Source organism: Bubalus bubalis, chromosome 17 (genome assembly GCF_019923935.1).
Source record: "Bubalus bubalis isolate 160015118507 breed Murrah chromosome 17, NDDB_SH_1, whole genome shotgun sequence".
NCBI classification, from domain to species: Eukaryota; Metazoa; Chordata; class Mammalia; order Artiodactyla; family Bovidae; genus Bubalus; species Bubalus bubalis.
The window spans coordinates 69,496,217-69,514,046 of record NC_059173.1 but is presented as its reverse complement, the minus strand read 5'-3'; the positions used below and the strand labels follow the sequence as shown (position 1 = coordinate 69,514,046).

Sequence of the window (17,830 nt, the reverse complement as noted above, 5' to 3'; positions counted from 1 at the left end):
TTTGTGTATGTAATACATGGGGCTGTGCTATCCATCTTTGAGAGCAAAGCTCTTCTGCAGTTAGCTGTATTTCCTTAGGGTAATTCTGACTTAAGTGATGGCAAATAGCCAAAAGACTTACAATTTTCCCTAAGAATAAGAAAAAAAAGAAGGGAAAGTGAAAGTCACTGAGTCATGTCCGACTCTTTGTGACACCATAGATCATATAGTCCATGGAATTCTCCAGGTCAGAATACTGGAGTGGGTAGCCTTTCCCTTCTCCAGGGGATCTTTCCAACCCAGGGATTGAACCCAGGTCTCCTGCACTGCAGGTGGATTCTTTACCAGCTGAATCACAAGGGAAGCCTGAAGAAGACTTCACAAAAAATAAGAAGACCTCACAGTTTAAAGTTTTACAATAAGTCACATAATCATTTCCTTATATAATTACCCATGTGTGGTTACTTGGCCAAAAAATGACCACACTACTTAACTTACAGACTATTTTACTTTTGCAGCAGTTAGCAGACATATGGTTATCTCTGAGAATTAATCAAAAATCAAATAATCACCTAGAAGGGTGGGATGGAATAGGAGGTGGGAGGGAGGTTCAAGAGGGAGGAGACACTGTATACTTATGGCTAATTCATGTTGATGCAAGGTGGAAACCAATATAACATTGTAAAGCAATTATCCTACAATTAAAAACAAATGTAAAAGAAAATAAATTATCCAGCTTCTCTACAGATAGTAGCTGAGGAACTAGAAGTAAAGCACAAAGTATAATTTACTTTTTAAAATTTAAGTTTAACAATAATTTAATCAAAATTGGAAAAAACTGTAAGATCTTATTTGCTTTATATAGTCAAGTACAGATGCTGTGGATATACACTTATGCATTTTGGGCTTATGCCCAGGGAAATCATTTTATCACAGTGAGTTTTTGGTTATTGTTCTTTACATCCAAGCATCATCATTTTTGAGTGAAAATCCACATACTGAACCATGCTAACTAAAGAAAAGTAAATTATTACAGGGTAACAGAAAAGACAGGAAACAGAGAAATATCTGTAACAGTGATAGCAGATTTCTCTATGCCCAGTGCTCTCCAGAAAGGATTTCCCGCAAATGGCAAAGACTTCTTGATAAAAGAAATGATCTATTTCTAATTCACCAGGTGTAAAATCTTTGCTATTCCAAGCTTATAAATCAATTCAGACAAAAATCAACTCTGCCCCTCACTACTTGGTCTGATGTAAACATGAGAGGTCAAAGGGCAAATCTGCTCCAATCAAGCCTCTAGTTTTGCTCCTTACCTCATTCTAAAATAGCTGGCTGTCTTTAAGTTATTCCCTAACTAAAAATAAAGGCAATCCCAAAATGCAAAACAAGAGAACTAAAAAGTCTAAAGAAAAATACTATCATAAGATACTGTCTTCTCCTAAACAGTGGTATGTTGAAAGGCAGGAGCTTTGTCTTAACATGGGGTCCCTAAGTCTCCAGCATTGTACCCAGTGGGCACTTAGTAAAAGTTGGTTGAGATAATAGAGAATATATTTCAAAACACATCTTATTCTTAAAGGTTTCTTCACATATCTCTCATTTTTCATAAGCTATGAGACATAATCAAGGAGTACTTAAACCTCTAATTTCCTATTAACTGCCTTAGAATCCCTTTCTTCTGACCTGTTGAAATTCCTCATGCCTACTGTAAAGATTCTATGTAAAGGTTTTTCACAGGGAAACACTTTCTACTACATCAGAGACCTTGGCACAGCAAAGTCTCACGCAAATACATAAGGGCAGTGCAGAAGTATTTCTTAATTACTGAGAAGTTATTTACATATTTGCCCCTGTATAATATGCTATAAGATAGTACGCTATAAGACAATGGATGGCTTTTACAATCATAAAAGAGCAAATTCAGACATGATGTGATATACATACAAAAAGACTATTAGAATATGAGGAGAAATTTTTGAAAGACAAATGTATCTATAATTAATTCTATGCTATTTCTCCAGGACATCTGAGCTCAGAGAGGTCAACAGAAACTACTCTGAGATGAGAAGCAGAACTATCTGATGAAATGTCTGTCAATCTCCAATTAAACTGTTCTACAGACTGCACACAAAGGAGAATCTTTTCATTAGGGATTTCAGAGAAGGATGATAAATCTGACTTTGGGATTTCAAGTCAAAATGCTTAGTAAAAGTATGAAATTCAAACAAAGTTGTGTCTGCGATCGTGGGAATATTGTGGGAAGAGAGGAAAGCAAGACAAGAACACATATACACAATGGAGTATTATTATTCAGCCATTAAAAAGAATACATTTGAATCAGTTCTAATGAGGTGGATGAAACTGGAGCCTATTATACAGAGTGAAGTAAGCCAGAAAGAAAAACACCAATACAGTATACTAACTCATATATATGGAATTTAGAAAGATGGTAATAATAACCCTGTGTACGAGACAGCAAAAGAGACATTGATGTATAGAACAGTGTTATGGACTCTGTGGGAGAGGGAGAGGGTGGGAAGATTTGGGAGAATGGCATTGAAACATGTAAAACATCATGTATGAAATAAGTTGCCAGTCCAGGTTCGATGCACGATACTGGATGCTTGGGGCTAGTGCACTGGGACGACCCAGAGGGATGGTATGGGGAGGGAGGAGGGAAGAGGGTTCAGGATGGGGAACACATGTATACCTGTGGCGGATTCATTTTGATATTTGGCAAAACTAATACAGTTATGTAAAGTTTAAAAATAAAATAAAATTAAAAAAAAAAAAAAAAGAACCTGAATAATGTTGTTAGCAAAAAAAAAAAAAAAGAACAAATGGATACCACACAGACCAGACAAAGCCCACTTTGTGGCTGACAGATGATTCAAATGATCACCATAGGCTGCAGAGACAATGCAAACTCCAAAACAAAGGGGAAAACTGCATTGCAAATGACAGTCATGTATTTTTAAATGTTTCCTTGTTCAGATTCTTAAGTCATCATATCTGCCAGTGAGTGTTTCACTGGTCAAGAAGCAAATGGAGAGGCTCATGAGATCTGCTTTCTCGATGAAAGCTATCTGAACAAGCGGAAGACATGGCGGAAATTTTCAAGAAGCAGCAGAACTGGCTATCAGTCTGCCTTACCTCCAGTGCACAGGAACCAGCAAGCAGCCCATGTCAGAAAGGGAAGGGACAAGGATGCAGAAGCAACAGAGACCCCCTTGCTAGAAAAGACTGATTCTCTCCAATAGCTTGTGTTCTGTTTTGTATTTCCAAGATTCAGTACAGTGCTCAAGAAATATTTATTTTTAAGTAAATGTTAAACTACAATGGTGACTGCAGCCATGAAATTAAAAGGCACTTACTACTTGGAAGGAAAGTTATGACCAACCTAGATAGCATATTCAAAAGCGGAGACATTACTTTGCCAACAAAGGTCCGTCTAGTCAAGGCTATGGTTTTTCCAGTAGTCATGTATGGATGTGAGAGTTGGACTGGGAAGAAAGCTGAGCACCGAAGAATTGATGCTTTTGAACTGTGGTGTTGGAGAAGACTCTTGAGAGTCTCTTGGACTGCAAGAAGATCCAACCAGTCCATTCTGAAGGAGATCAGCCCTGGGAGTTCTTTGGAAGGAATGATGCTAAAGCTGAAACTCCAGTACTTTGGCCACCTCATGAGAGGAGTTGACTCATTGGAAAAGACTCTAATGCTGGGAGGGATTGGGGGCAGGAGGAGAAGGGGACGACAGAGGATGAGATGGCTGGATGGCATCACCGACTCGATGGACGTGAGTCTGAGTGAACTCTGGGAGTTGGTGATGGACAGGGAGGCCTGGCATGCTGCGATTCATGGGGTCGCAAAGAGTCGGACACGACTGAGAGACTGAACTGAACTGAACTGAAACTACAACAATTCAAATTATGTAGATATTCCAGAATTCCTGATCAATAAGAGACTCATTGATGATCCTAAAGAATAAATCTATGTACAATTAATAAATAAGTGATATACTGTGTGGGAGACGCACTGTGCCAGACAAGAATGAATAAAACCTGGTCTCAGTTCTGTGAGTGCTTATCAGGCTGTTTTTACTTTACTGGAAAATAAAGGCGTTTATTGGCCGTACCCATCTTCTAAATTGAAGAAGTTTCTTCTTCAAGTGTGATGTCCTAAGGTCAAATACACAAGCCTCTCCTCCAGGCCGAGGACACCTCTGTCTGCTTGAACCCTCAGTCGTTGGGATCATCTCCCTCAACACCAGGTGGGGCACTCTGCTCAGTCCTATAGGAGCCTAGCTCTGTTCAGGTGCGGTATGGGGGAGACTGGGCCGCTAGAGCAGGGCTGTCTGGGAGGCGGAGGTGTCAGGGAGGCAAGGTGTAGATCTAGGGAAAGCCCAGCTGTTTGCTGGGTTCTTGAAATCATTCTGAACCTGCATGTATTCAAGAAGGTGCTGCAAACCAAGGAAAAGCCACATCACAGCCTAAGCAGGACAGCTTGGGAATTCCCAGGCAGGTTCTGAAGCTGTCTCCATTTATCTAGCAGGTCCTGTAGACTCTGATTCTTAAATCTCTACCCATAGGAATGCAAAACTAGGTCTGGGTCTTAGCCCCCACCCCCACCCCCAACAACAGTGACCTGAACTCTTCTAAGCTTACTTAGAGTCTTAAGAATATGGAATTTCAGGAAAAAACTATCACAAGATTAAACACACACACACACACACACACACACACACACATGCCATAGTCCCCTTTAAATCTCTGAGGCCTGGCATTATGAGTGTGCTCAGTCTCCGAGTCATGTCCCACTCCTTGTGACTGCATAGACTGTAAGGTCCTCTGTCCATGGGATATTTCAGGCAAGAATACTGGAGTGGGTTGCCATTTCCTCCTCTAGGGGATCTTCCCAACATTATGTACTGAACTAAAATAGATAGTACTCATGCAGTAGGACCATGCTGAGGAGATGGCAACTGACAGCTTTTCTTACCAGCTGTATACCTCGGTTAGCTGTGAGTGACTTAAGTGACTGAATTTGTACTCAGGTTTTTATGAGAGACTGAGATAATAAGAATATATGTTGCCTGTCTTAAAAGTATTTAACTCTGTAGAACCCCAATTATGGAAAGTTCAATAATGCTGCTAATGGTAATTATAAAACATACCTTCAATGTAGTAGTGTGATATTTTTCTATTTACTGGGAGAGGCAGTAAATACACCACAGTTGAACTTTACTGCAAGGGAGAAGGACATTCTCAGCCACCTAGGGAACAGTAAGGTCTAAGGCATCAATGGAAACAGTTGTATTATATCACATTCCTGATACAATCTTTCTGCCATGCTATGTTAACAATAGTTTAAAAATAATAATAAATAAAAACTACCACAGAAAACAAGAATATATTATTTTGATGACATCTGAAAAAACTGATTACTGCATCTCTGTGGAATTATTGCCTGTATAATTGGGCCATGAAACCAAGCTTAAAGTCCACTTTTGCTAAAGAAAATTGCTACTCTGAAAATTGTCTAAAAGCATTAAATTTTGTTTTACTTTAAAAAAAAAAGACTATATTTTGCCTATATATTGTCACAGCAGGGCCAAAGGATAAGGGAAAATTATGCAGGAATAATGGGATGTCAGACAATTGGTTCCATTAGAACACATGAGGTATAGGTGCCACTGACTATTCATTTTCTAAACTACACTATTCTATGAGCACTTAAGTGTTCATTTCACCCTGAAATATTTAGAACAGTACACTGCATATGACAGTCCTTGGTAATTTTCATGCAATATGTATATATGTGGCTTTAGAACTTACAAAGTGTGCATGCATGCTCATTCATGTCCGATTCTTGCGACCCCATGGACTGTAGCCCACTAGGCTCCTTTGTCCATGGGATTTCCCTGCAAGAATATTAGAGTGGTTAGCCACTCCCTCCTCCAGGGGATCTTCCCAACCCAGGGATCAAACTCGAGTCTTCTGATCTCCTGCATTAGTAGACAGATTATTTACCACTGAGCCACCTGGGAACCCTTTACAAAGCACATCCATACATAAATTATCAAAGCTGCTCATTTTTTAGCTTCCTCATAAATAAATGTCTTATGTATGTTAATGTTTCACCTTACACTCACAATAAGCCTTTGCGGTATTATACTATACCCATCCCACAAATACAGAAAACAGACCTTCTGAGGAGTTCACACCATAAAGAGTGTGTAACCAGGATTTGAAGCCAGATTTGTGTTACTGTAAACCAGGGTTCTTTCTAGAACAAAAAGTGGACTTACAATGTGACCTTAACTTTAACTGCATGGTATAAGTATTACACTTTACAGACTCATTCATTCAATAAAGACTTATTGATCAGCAATACCAGAACTGAGAACTTCCAGATGTTCAAGTTGGTTTTAGAAAAGGCAGAGGAACCAGAGATCAAATTGCCAACATCCGCTGGATCATGAGAAAAGCAAGAGAGTGCCAGAAAAACATTTATTTCTGCTTTATTGACTATGCCAAAGCGTTTGTGTGGATCACAATGCTGCTGCTGCTAAGTCGCTTCAGTCGTGTCAGACTCTGTGTGACCCCATAGACAAATGCTCGACTGGAGGAAGCACAAGCTGGAATCAAGATTGCCAGGAGAAATATCAATAACCTCAGATATGCAGATGACACCACCCTTATGGCAGAAAGTGAAGAAGAACTAAAGAGCCTCTTGATGAAGGTGAAAGAGGAGAGTGAAAAAGTTGACTTAAAGCTCAACAGTCAGAAAACTAAGATCACAGCATCCAGTCCCATCACTTCATGGCAAATAGATGGAGAAACAGTGGAAACAGTGGCTGACTTTATTTTTCTGGGCTCCAAAATCACTGCAGATGGTGATTGCAGCCATGAAATTAAAAGACACTTACTCCTTGGAAGGAAAGTTATGACCAACTTAGACAGCATATTAAAAGGCAGAGGCATTACTCTGTCAACAAAGGTCCATCTAGTCAAGGCTATTGTTTTTCCAGTGGTCATGTATGGATGTGAGAGTTGGACTATAAAGAAAGCTGAGCACTGAAGAATTGATGCTTTTGAACTGTGGTGTTGGAGAAGACTCTTGAGAGTCTGTTGGACTGCAAGGAGATCCAACCAGTCCATCCTAAAGGACTGAATATTCCTTGAAAGGACTGAATATTCATTGGAAGGATTGATGCTGAAGCTGGAACTCCAATACTTTGGCCACCTGATGCGAAAAACTGATTTATTTGAAAAGACCCTGATGCTAGGAAAGATTGAGGGCAGGAGGAGTAGGAGACGACAGAGGATGAGATGGTTGGATGGCATCACTGACTCAATGGACATGGGTTTGGGTGGACTCTGGGAATTGGTGATGGACAGGGAGGCTTGGTGTGCTGTGGTTCATGGGGTCACAAAGAGTCAGACATGACTGAGTGACTGAACTGAACTGAACTGAACTGAACACCTTACCTGCTGCTTTGGACTGAATGTTTGTGTCCCATCAAAATTCACATGCTGAAGTCCTAATGTCCAGTAGAATGGTATTAGGAGATGAGGGCTTTGGGTGGTGCTTAGTTCATCATTGGGATTCTCCCTAGCTCCTTCTGACATGTAAAGATACAATAAGGAAGAGAGAGGCCTTGCCCATCCATTCTGGCACCCTGTTCTCAGATCCCCTTCCAGCCTCCACGACTCTGAGAAATAAATTTTTGTTGTTTGTAAGCTCCCAGTCTCTGGCATTTTGTTATAGAATCCCAAAGTGTCTAAGACACATTCCGAACACTGTTCCAGGCATGGGAGACACAGCAGTGAATAAAGTTGTCTTTGGAATTTACATTCTGGGGAGGGGATGTGAAGAGGAAAAAAGAAACCCAATAAATATTTGTCCAGTTGGCAAGTGCAGTGGAGAAAAATAAGGCAAAGTAAGGGGCTGGGAGGTACTAGGCAGGATTGGGTAGAACTGTAGCTATTGAGTATGGAGTGGTCAAGGGCAAGGGTCTTTCATAAGATATCTGAGTGAAGGAAGTAGAGCCAGCCATGGGTTGCCTGCAGAAAGAGTGTTCCAGATACAGAGACTATTAAGTGCAAAGTCCCCAAAACAGGAACGTTCTTGGCCTATTGGAATATTGTTGCTGCTGCTGCTGCTAAGTCGCTTCAGTCGTGTCCGACTCTGTGCGACCCCATAGATGGAAGCCCACCAGGCTCCCCCGTCCCTGGGATTCTCCAGGCAAGAACACTGGAGTGGGTTGCCATTTACTTCTCCAATGCATGAAAGTGAAAAGTGAAAGTGAAGCCGCTCAGTTGTGTCTGACTCTTAGCGACCCCATGGACTGCAGCCCACCAGGCTCCTCCATCCATGGGATTTTCCAGGCAAGAGCACTGGAGTGGGCTGCCATTGGAATATTAGGCTGGTGTAAAAGAAATTGCGGTTTTGCATTGTTAAAATTTGCTGATTATTGGAACACGTTTTTAAATAAATGTAGTTATGTTATACATCATTTTAATGAGCATTTCTTGCTTTATTATTATTATTGCTAATGACATTACCTGCTGTGTGCTTTATATTTATTTCAGACTATGGAAACAATGTGAGACGAAAAGCAAATTTGAGTGACGTTCTTATTCAAAATGGGTTGCAAAGCAGTGAGACAATTTGCAGCATCAACAATGCATTTGGCACAGGAACTGCTAATGGACGACCAGTACAGTGATGGTTCAAGAAGTTTTACAAAGGAGATGAGAGCCTTTGGAAGTTGACAACAACGGATGGAGAGCAATCATTGAAGCTGATTCTCTTACAACGACACAAGAAGTTGCCAGAGAAGTCAACCGTCAACCATTCTACAGTCATTTGGCCTTTAAAGCAAATTGGAAAGGTGAACAAGCCAGATAAGTGAACTCATGAACTGACCGAAAATCAAAACTATCATTTTAAAGAGTTGTGTTGTCTTATTCTACACAACAACAATGAACTGTTTCTCAATCTGACTGTGATCTGCAATGAACAGTGGATTTTATAGGACAATTAGCGACAACCAGCTCAGTGACTGGACCAAGAAGTAGCCAAACTTGCACACACACAAAAAAAGGTTATGGTCACTGTTTGGTGGCCTGCTGCCACTTTGATCCACTACAGCTTTCTAAATCCCTGAGAAACTATTCCATCTGAGAAGGATGCTCAACAAATCCCTGAGGCGCACTGAAAACTGCACAGCCTGCAGCCAGCTTTGTCAACAGAAAGGGCCCAGTTCTTCACAACGCCCAACTGATGTCACACAACCGACACTTCAAAAGCTGAATGAATTTGGTTACGAAGTTTTGTCTCATCTGTCATATCCTCACCAACCAACTACCACTTCAAGCAGCTTGACAACTTCATGCAGGGAAAACCCTTCCGCAACCAGCAGGAGGCAGAAAATGCTTTCCAAGAGTTCATTGAATTCCGAAGTACAAACTTTTATGCTACAGGGATAAACAAACTTATTTCCTATTGTCTAAAATGCATTGATTGTATCAGTTCCTATTTTGATTAAAAAAGATGTTTTTAAGCCTACTTATAAATATTTAAAATTCATGGTCTGAAACTGCAATTACGTTTGCACCACCATAATAATAGCTGGGAGGTCAACGTGCCAACACTGCTAATAACTGGAGGGGAGTGGGTGACAAGAAAGATATGAGGCCAGAAAAGGAGCTGAAACTAAATCACTGTCTTTTAGGTCACTTTAAGGACTTTGGATTTTACTCTGAAGGAGATGAATCATTGGACAGCTTTCAACCAACACAGGACATGACTAACTTGCATGATTGCTCCTGTAGCTACAAGAATAGGCTGTAGAAGGGCAAGGAGAGACGAGGCAGGAGGCTATTTCTACAGTCCAATCAGAAGGGTGGTGCTTTATTCTAGAATGATGGTGAAAGACAAGTTTGACTGCAATGGTCTTGGTCTGAGCATGAAGAGATGGAATTGCCATTTATGGAGACAGACAAGATGCGAGGATGGAGGGAGGCAGATCTGGGAATGAAGATCGGGAGTTTCAGCTTTAAACATGTTACTTCTAAGATGCCTTTTACGAAAGATATCAAAAAGGCAGCTGGACACCTGAATACAGGTTTTACAGGAGGACATGTCCATGTTGGAGGTATACATGTGGGGTCTAGCAAACCTACAGAGTAGATGAGTCGGGGAAGGGCCTACAAAACAAAGAGGATCCAGTCAAGGAGACTGAAAAAGAGTGGGAGGGAGGAAGACAGAAATCATAAGACTTCCAGAAGAAAGAATTTTAAAGAGACAGTGATTAATTTGATTCAATACCAATGATAGGTCAAGGAGGGTGAAGGTCAAGACTGACCACTGAATTTAGCAGTCATCGGCCAGTGTGTGCCTGCTAAGCTGTTTCAGTCATGTCCAACTCTTTGCGACTCTATGGGCTGCCAGACTCTTCTGTCCATGGGATTCTCCAGGCAAGAAAAGAATACTAGGAGGCTATTGGTGTTACTAGCTTCCCTGAAATGAGAAAAACAAGGTTCTTAAAGATTAAATAAATTGAACAACCAGGGTCACATAGCCAGTTAGCAATAGAACTGGGCCCAGAACAAAACCCTGAACACAGGCCTTCAGAAGTGAGCCTTGTTTTCTGAATTCCAGACCAGGCTCTTCTACCTATTACGACCATCCTTCCCATGGTAACTGCTATTCATGAGGGGGGCTTTAAAAAAATACTAAGACAATAAACCAAAAGGAATGAATGTCAGTAGAATTTGGGGGCACAATGACAGTCAGACCAAGGTTTGGCATTTCATGACAGAGACAATGGCCCTCAAATCAAGTAGACAGACACTGCAAAGAGGGCAGGCCCAGGTGTCAAACACAACTCAGTGCAAAGGAAGGTTTACATCTCCTCAAAATGAATTCTGTGTTCATTGCTCGTTGCATTTTGCTAGGTGATTTCCATGTGAATAATTAAGATTCCCATGTAAATAATTAGGCCTGATTACCAGATGTCACTAGTGCTATGTATAGTCAGGACTTGAAGAGAAGGGATGATTCTGCATGCTCTTTCCTTCACTTGACTTATCAAGGTGCTCACAAAGGGGGATAGAGAGAGGATACATTTTCACTTTCAATTTTAATAATTCAAACAATTTTTTAGGGGGCCAAAGGCACAAGAAACTCCTAAACCATTCAGGTGCAAACAGTTCCTATTCCCCCCTCAAACTCAACTCCCAGTAGTCAATCCCAATTCCTTTAAGGAATCCACTGTTGCCACATCTGCTGAACGATTTTGCAGACTAGGAAGTGAAGATTTCCAAAGCGAAGAGCAGAGATTTCCAAAGGAGCTGCACGAAGTGGGGACGGAGGATTGACCATCCAGGCCGGGAAAGGCGGACACTTGGCCAGGGAGGGGATGCGCGAGAGCCCCCGGGCCGAGCCTCCTCTGGAGCGGGAAGCCTGGCGGGGCTCTGGCTTGGCAGAGTCCAAGCACCACCAACGGGGCCCAGACCGGAGCTGCGACTGCAGCTGACTCGGCGCCCTCCCTTTCCGCCTCTCCTTTCGGGGCCGCTGCGAGGACGCAGCCGCCGGGCGCGGTGAGTGAGGTTACCTGACACCGCCCCGTCTCCCCAGAAAGCGGAGGCGCAGTCCGGCGCACTGCATACGGCGAGGCGGGGCCCTCCTGCGCTCGCCGGTCCCCTGCCTCCGCCCGGGCGCCCAGTCTCCGCGGCCCCGCGGCCGAAGTGGCCGCCTGGGGAAGCTCAATTCCGGGCCGGAGGGTCGCCGAAGCCGGCGCAGCGTCCACGCTCCGCTCGTCGCGCGCGCGGAAGCCCACAGCCGCGCGGCCCCGCGCGCGCACGGCCGCCCCGTGGGGCCTCCGCTCCCGCGCGCCCCCTACTGGCCTAGCGCCACAGCGCCCAGCCCGGCCCGGAGGCCCCGCGTTGGAACACTTGGAGATCAGGTCCAACCATCAATGCAAAACGTTGATTAGGGTTGCTGGCTCAACTCTTTCCTTCTGTTTTTGAAGTTTGCGCCGAAAAGTTAAAGTTTCTCCTTGCACTCCCCATTCCCTTCCAAATTCTGAGTTTGAGAAGGAAAAAAAAATCAAACAAGATAAATATATGGGAGCCCCCAACTTTTTTTTGGCTACCTGATGCCAAGAGCCACTCATTGGGAAAGACCCTGATGCTGTGGAAGATAGAGGGCAAGAGGAGAAGGGGACCACAGTGGGTAAGACGGCTGGATGGCATCACAGACTCGATTGACATGAGTTTGATCAAACTACGGGAGATAGTGAAGGACTGGGAGCCTAGCGTGCTGCAGTTCATGGGGTCGCAAAGAGTCGCACACCACTTACTGACTGAAAAACAACAACGTCTTTTCCAAGGAGCTAGAGAACTGTATTTAGGCCAGCTTTGTTTCTCTAGACAGGACGGTGAAGAACCTGTTTTGTTTGCTTCGTTTTCCGATAGTTATAAATACCGTCTGATCAAAGCCTGCGGGGCACATGATGACCGCAAACGTTCTTTCCTAGGTACTGAAAAGGATGGGAAAGAACCACGTTCAGGAGTCGCAATCTAGTTAATTGTTAGTGAACAAACAAAGGGGAGCCAGTCTCTCTTTTTAAACTTAATCTTTTGTTTTATTTCCATTAATTCGCTTTTCTTTCAAGTCCAGTGGTGCTCTCTTCTTAGATTGAATTTAGCAAAGCAAGAGTTCAAGTTAGAAGGAGTAAAAACAGAAACCAGGCCTCCCTTCTTTATAGGATGATTAATAAAATCTATGGATTATCTAGACAATTATGTGATTAATAATACAAGTCAACATTTATTGAGTTCTTACTATTTACCAGAAACTGTTCTAATAGCTTCATTTACTTTATAATAAAAACCAGCTTTTATGACATTTCTTTAAATGTTTTACATTTATTAGCACATTAAATAAAACAGCCCCGTGAGATGAATGGGGCTTCCCAGGCTAGTGGTAAAGAACCCTCCTGCCAATGCAGGAGACTCAGGTTCAGTCCCTAGGTCAGAAAGATCCCCCGGAGGAGGGCATGGCTATCCACTCCAGTATTCTTGCTTGAAGAATCCCATAGACAAAGGAGCCTGGCAGGCTACCATCCTTAGTGTCATGAAGAACCAGACATGACTGAAGCCAGTTAACAGGCATGCACTTAGCAGGTATGAGATAAATACTGTAATTATCCCCATTTTACAGTTGAGACTGAGACACAGGAAAAAAGTAACTTCTCCACGGTCACAACAGCTATAACTTATAATGCTGAGATTTAAAGCCAGAGGGTCTGGCTTCAGTGTCCGTACTCTCAGCTCTCACATTACACTGCCTCAGTTGGAAAAAAAAAATGAACTAAGATCTTACTTAATCCTCACAACAAATATACAAGGTGAGTACTATTATTTCTCAATCTTACAGGCAAAGAAATGTAAACACAGGCTAAGGAACTGTCCAGGATCACAGAGCTAGTAAGTGGTGCAGGCAAGACTGGACTGGTTCCCCTGAGTCTGATTCTTAACTAACCACAAGAAGAGAGAAGCTATTTTTATACATTTAGCCATGAGGAGATAGAATGAATTGTCTCCAAAGTGTGTGAAGCTTTCATGACCTGAGCCCCTGGGTTTTAGACTCAGTCATTCATGCCCTTTCTTAGACTTAATGCTGGTCTGGACTTTCTCTTCAAGCATCTCCAACATTCCTAAACTCCACTAGAGATGCTGAGAACACAGGCACCCTTGACCAAATGCAGAGTTAGATGAGTCCCAGATAGCTCCATGGTAAATCCTCCTGCCAATGCAGGAGACTCAAGTTCAAGTCCTGGGTTGGGGAAAACCCCTTGCAGGAGGAAATGGCAGCCTACTCCAATATTCTTGCCTTGAAAATTCCATGGCCACAGGAGCCTGGCAGTCTACAGTCTGTGGGGTCACAAAGAGTCAGACACGACCAACCACCCATGGACAAGACATCCTACCTATCTCTTCCCTGAGGAATGCATAGCATGTTTAGAGCAGCTGCACTCTGAGTTTCTGTCCCCTTTGAGGCCCGGCCTCAGGACGCTCCTGAGAAGGGATAGCCAGTACCTCCAAGCCCTCCAGGCTCATATTTGGGAAACAGTTTTGCTTTCTGAAGGGGAACAAAAGCAATCAAAGAGGAAGTACAGAAGATGTGTATGACTATGACCATGTAACAACTTGGTTTGTGTCCATTTACGAAGCTCCTCTCTTTGTCCCCGCCCAGGAAAGGCCTATTTGCTCAGTATAGTGAGTTCCAGGGATACTGAGGGGCTGATCAGGGGAAAAGATAAAAGCAAAAGTTTGGAGCAACACTTTGATAGGTTTGTATCCAGAAGGCGAGGAGGGGAATTAGAAGTTATGGACCCTCAGAGGCTATGGCGGCATGGAACCACCCCGCAGAGTAAGAAGGTAAAGGAACTCTCAGGGAGAGGGGTGGGGATGGACTTACACTTCTAGATGAGGGCGCTCAGCAGGGCCTCTGGGAGTCGCTGCCTCCAGGCTCTACCAAAGGGTACCTGCCAGCAAGGTCTCTAAGAGCTCCATAGTTTCTCTGTGGCTCTCAGATGCCGGATGCAGTTTCTCAGGATATGCAAAGCAGGCCATTTCTAAACATTTAAAAATCTGCTCATCTAGGCTGTATTTGACTACACCAAAGCCTTTGACTCTGTGGATCACAACAAACTGTGGAAAATTCTTAAAGAGATGGGAATACCAGACCACCTGACCTCCCTCTTGAGAAATCTGTATGCAGGTCAAGAAGCAACAGTTAGAACTGGACATTGAACAACAGACTGTTTCCAAATTGGGAAAGGAGTATGTCAAGGCTGTATATTGTCACCCTGCTTATTTAACTTATATGCAAGAGAACATCATGCAAAATGCCAAGCTGGATGAAGCACAAGCTGGAATCAAAATTGCTGGGTGAAATACCAATAACTTCAGATACGCAGATGACATCACCCTTACGGTGGAAAGCGAAGAACAAAAGAGCCTCTTGATGAAAGTGAAAGAGGAGAGTGAAAAAGTGGGCTTAAAGCTCAACATTCAGAAAACTAAGATCATGGCATCTGGTCCCATCACTTCATAGCAAATAGATGGGGAAACAATCGAAACAGTGAGAGATTTTATTTCTGGGGGCTCCAAAATCACTGCAGATGGTGACTGCAGCCATGAAATTAAAAGGGGCTTGCTCCTTGGAAGAAAAGCTATGTCCAAACTAGACAGCATATTAAAAAGCAGAGACATTACTTTGCCCACAAAGGTCCATCTAGTCAAAGTTATGTTTTTTCCAGTAGTCATGTATGGATGTGAGAGTTGGACTATAAAGAAAGCTGAGTGCCGAAGAATTGATGCTTTTGAACTGTGGTGTTGGAGAAGACTCTTGAGAGTCCCTTGGAGTGCAAGGAGATCCAATCAGTCCATCCTAAAGAGATCAGTCCTGGATGTTCATTGGAGGACTGATGCTGAAGCTGAAACTCCAATACTTTGGCCACCTGATGCAAAGAGCTGAGTCATTTGAAAAGACCCTGATGCTGGGAAAGATTGAGGGCAGGAGAAGGGGACGACAGAGGATGAGGTGATTGGATGGCATCACCAACTCAATGGACATGGGTTTGAGTAAACTCCAGGAGTTGGTGACGGACAGGGGAGCCTGCCATGCTGCAGTCCAAGGGGTCACAAACAGTTGGACACAACTGAGCGACTGAACTGAACTGAACTGAGACTGTGTTTAAAACAGCTGAGTATGCTGTAAATATGAAAATTTGGCTTGGGAATCAACAGGCTTTTGAATTCATGGATCCCAGACTGTTGTCTTCACAACAAGCCAGGAGCCAATATACGGGCATCATCTTCAGCTTATTTATGTAGTATCCTAAGACCCAGTAGGAAGTACAGCCAAACACAGCCAGCAGGCACAGCTCCAGCAGACCCAGACTGACGGTGCACACCCGAATTCTGGATCCAGGGTTCTGACTGGAGGACCCACTTTGAATGCTGGTCTCAACATGGCTGATGACGGTTATTGCCTCGCCATCCCTTCGTCAGCACAAAAACAGAGAAATCTTACACTCAGACAACAAATAATATACATACAGAAGGAATGGGCCGGAGGATATTGTACCTACAGTATCTATGAGGCAGTTTGAGTGGCGTGTCCACACCAGCGTGCTTGTTGTTGTCCAGTTTCACCAGCAGGCGGCTCTGTTACATTGCACATCCGAGAGGGCCTGCCTTCCACCCTAGGGCCTGAAAAGAAAGTACATAAATTCCTTATATCTGGTCACAGCTCTAGCAAGCCCTTCCACATCATGGACGTTTATAATAACATGTGTGATATTAAGCCCATTCACTGTGCAATCCAACAGATTCCCCCAGGCCCTTCAGGAAATTCAATACATGTATTTAATTTTTGGAAAACAAAACAAAATCCATACACTAGACCAGTCTACCTGCTCCTGGCTCCATAGGACACCAAATAAGTGAAATGACTACTGCACGACTCATTCTGTATCACTGGCTGTATTATCCAACAGAAAAGGTTCTCTCTATATAATATTGTTCATTATGTTTTAATTTAAAAGTATTCCAAGTCCAGATAAAAAGGTGAAGTTAGTCCAAGGGATTTCACTTTGGAGATTTGAACATGTTTGGGGTCTGTAGGATTGGGGAGTGAGGCGGGCATAGAACCATTCTTTCTTTATCTGTCTGTCCTGATAGCCTTAAATTCAGGTCCAGGTTCTGTTTCCAGGCCCTTTTATTTTCACACCGCATTTTCTTCTGGGAAACTCTCATTGCCTACCATTAACTCCACATCAGTTTTCGTTCCCAAAGCTCTGACTCCAGAGTTCCAAGGCTGTTGCAGCTGCTCAGATGTAAAGCATTGGAAATTGTGCCCGGTCTCCTCTCTGCCCTAAACCACTTCCTCCTTCTCATTTTCTTATTTCTGTTAATGGTCCCCCATCTCCTCTATTCCTCAAAGTTATTATTTGTGATCCTTTTCTCCCCTCCACATCCTCCCAATTCGATCCTTCCCTAAATCCTCTCTAGTCTATTCTTTAAAGTGCTTGCATGTCTTGAAACTGTTTCTTGAATCCTTTGTACGTACAAGGACTCTTGCACTGTGCAAAGGCCTTGGACTTGGCGCCAGTTTACTTTTCGTTCCCGCGGCAGCACTGAAGCAAAACTCATAGAGCAGTACATATCAATAAATTTAATTACCAAAAATCTTATTTTAACTTAAATAGAAGAATCTGAAGTAGTTTGATGTTTTATTCTTCTTGTCACAATAAATGGTTTCGTGTGTCTTGAATAAAATGAGTTGGCCAAAGAGTTTTTTCCGGTTTTTCATTGCATCTTACAAAAAAGCCTGAACAAACTTTTCGGCCAACCCAATATAACAAAGAGGAATTATGTGAGCTTTAAGATTGTAGAGTAGAAATCGGGCCTCCTTATGTAAAGCCAGTGTGATTATTCTGCAGCCCAGCACTAGTCAGGAATTTTCCTCCTTTTCTGGGCCTAGTAATCATCTGGGGAAGCTTGTTAATGAAATGCAGATTCCTGGGGTCCACACCCTGCTACACTGATTCAGTATATTTGAAACGAAGCTGAGGCATCTGCGTTTTTAAACAAAATAAAACAAAAATCTAAGTAGCATTCTAAAGAAAAAGTCATGTAGAAGAAATTCTGAGTGCTTAATAAAGAAATAAAATATTATCCTTACACCATTAAATTGCTTTATAACACTACTTTAGTCACCTCAACTGTGTCATTTGATTTCATAATTCTCTCCCAAGGGTTGTTTC

At 42.8% G+C, this 17,830-nt stretch overlaps 1 protein-coding gene across 3 annotated transcripts in view; it reads right to left on the bottom strand.

Annotated features, from left to right (window-relative positions):
* The window catches only part of LRAT (lecithin retinol acyltransferase), a 151,100-nt gene extending 139,243 nt beyond the window's left edge, over nt 1-11,857 (bottom strand). Inside the window, exon 1 of one of the 3 annotated variants that reach the window (XM_044930583.2) lies at nt 11,606-11,857. The gene's annotated coding sequence lies outside the window, so the exon portion shown is untranslated. The remainder of the gene's footprint in view (nt 1-11,605) is intronic. The other 2 variants (XM_045163177.1, XM_045163176.1) reach the window with 2 other exon arrangements.
* Between the last annotated feature and the right edge of the window lie 5,973 nt (nt 11,858-17,830).